This window comes from Mastomys coucha, unplaced genomic scaffold (genome assembly GCF_008632895.1).
Source record: "Mastomys coucha isolate ucsf_1 unplaced genomic scaffold, UCSF_Mcou_1 pScaffold4, whole genome shotgun sequence".
NCBI lineage: Eukaryota > Metazoa > Chordata > Mammalia > Rodentia > Muridae > Mastomys > Mastomys coucha.
Window position 1 is genome coordinate 48,748,850 of NW_022196910.1, and position 2,181 is coordinate 48,751,030.

Consider the following 2,181-nt stretch of genomic DNA (forward strand, 5'->3'; position numbering starts at 1 on the left):
GAGCTGATGCAGAGGCCATGGAGGGATGTTTCTTACTGGCTTGCTTCCCCTGGCTTGCTCAGCCTGCCACATGGGGCAATTGAGAAAATGCCCCACAGCTAGATCTCATGGAGGCACTTCCCCAACTGAAACTCCCTTCTCTGTGATAACTCCAGCCGGTGTCAAGATGACACACAAAACCAGCCAGTACAGGCCCCTTGTGGGTGGTGCCATCCCTGGGCTGGTAGTCTTGGGTTCTATAAGAAAGGAAGCTGAGCAAGCCAGGGGAAGCAAGCCAGTTAAGAACATCCCTTCATGGCCTCTGCATCAGCTCCTGCTTCCTGACCTGCTTGAGTTCCAGTCCTGACTTCCTTTGATGATGAACAACAATGGGGAAAGTGTAAGCTGAATAAACCCTTTCCTCCTACGTGTATGTATATATACATATATACATATATACATATATACATATACATATATGAAGGGGGATTTATTAGAGTGGCTTATGGGCTGTGGTCCAGGTCATCCAATAATGGCTGTCTCCATCATAAAAGCCAAGAATCCAGAAGCTGGATGTCCCAGCAGCCCCAATCTGGTGCTGAAGTCACTGGGAGTGCCTAGAGAGCTGCTGGTTTTCAGCCTACCTAGGAATAGCAAAGAAGTAGGTTCTAATACCAGAGAAGGAATGTCTCAGCAATAGGATAAAATTAACTTCCTAGCAAGAGTGAAGTCAAGTAGGCAAAAAAGCAAAAGCTTCCCTCTTCCATGTCCTTTCATGTGGGCTGTCACCAAAAGGGTGTGGCCCAGATTTTGTGTGGCTCTTCCCAACCTCAAATGATGCAGTCAAGAAAATCCTTCACAGGCTGCCTGCGTTTAGGTGATTCCAGGTCAGTCCCAAGACACCCAGCTTTCCTAATGGAGACATTTCTTTCAGCTGCTCTGTGGCTGTTTCTCTCACCCTTGAGATTCTCTTTGCTCTTGATGTCTGGTGCTATGATCCTTTTCCTCTTTCTTCTTTGACTTTTCCACTTTGTTTTCTTCAGCCACACTCCTAACTGCTCTCTTATTCCTGTCCTCGGGGCTACCCTGGAGTCATTTGATTTTCTTTTGTAGATCCAAGCCTCTTTCAGTGGTTACCCATTTCTGTAGCTTCAGCACTTGGTGCTATGCTAACTCCCTACAGTTGGTTCTATGCTTTTGGGTTGTTTTGTTTTTGTTTTGTTTTGTGACAACACCTCACTTGGTAGGACGGGCTGTCCTAGAACTTTCTGTGTAGCCTTTGCTGGCCCTGAACCCATCATGACCCTATCCCTGTTCTTCTGTTTCCCAAGTTCTGGGATTACAGGCATCAGCCACTGTGCGGGACACCAGTGCTATAGGCTAGTTCTAAAAGTTCTGCACCTACAATGTAAGATCTGCTCTTCCCAAATGCGCATGCAAGAACTCTAATTTCACCATGATGGTATCTGGAGGCAGGGCTTTGGGAAGGTAATTATATTATATTATAAGGGTGGATGTATATAATATATATATTACAATATATAATGTATTATATAATATATAATATATATTATGTACAATATAGTGTATATATTATACATACATATATGTATATCTAATATATAAATATATATATATGCACATATATATAAAGATCCATTTCCTTTCACCACTGGAGGTTATAAGAAAACAAATATGGTCAGGCGGTGGTGGTGCATGCCTTTAGCTCCAGCGCTCAGGAGGCAGAGGCAGGCAGATCTCTTGAGTTTGAGGCCAGCCTGGTCTACAGAGCCAGTTCCAGGACAGCAGGGGCTACACAGAGAAACCCTGTCTCAAAAAAAAAAAAAAAAAAAAAAGAAAGGAAGGAAGGAAAGAAGGAAGAAAAGGGAAGGGAAGGGAAGGAGAGTAAAGAAAGGAACTCTGCTTACCAAAAGGAGTCCCTCCACAGACACTAATCTTGTATTTGCAAACTCCAGAACTTCAAGAAACCTGTTTATTATTTAAATCTTTCAGTCCTCAGCAGTTTGCTATGGCAGCCCAACATGACTAAAGCAATGTCTAATATCTAAGTTGGCTTCTCCACAAACTGTATCTTCATGTAGTGGCTGCCTGGTAGCTCTTTCTCCCTCTGAATGTCCCAGCACATCACAAGACCATGGCAGTCATCCTTCCTATTGTTGCTAACTTTTTTTTTTTTTTTAA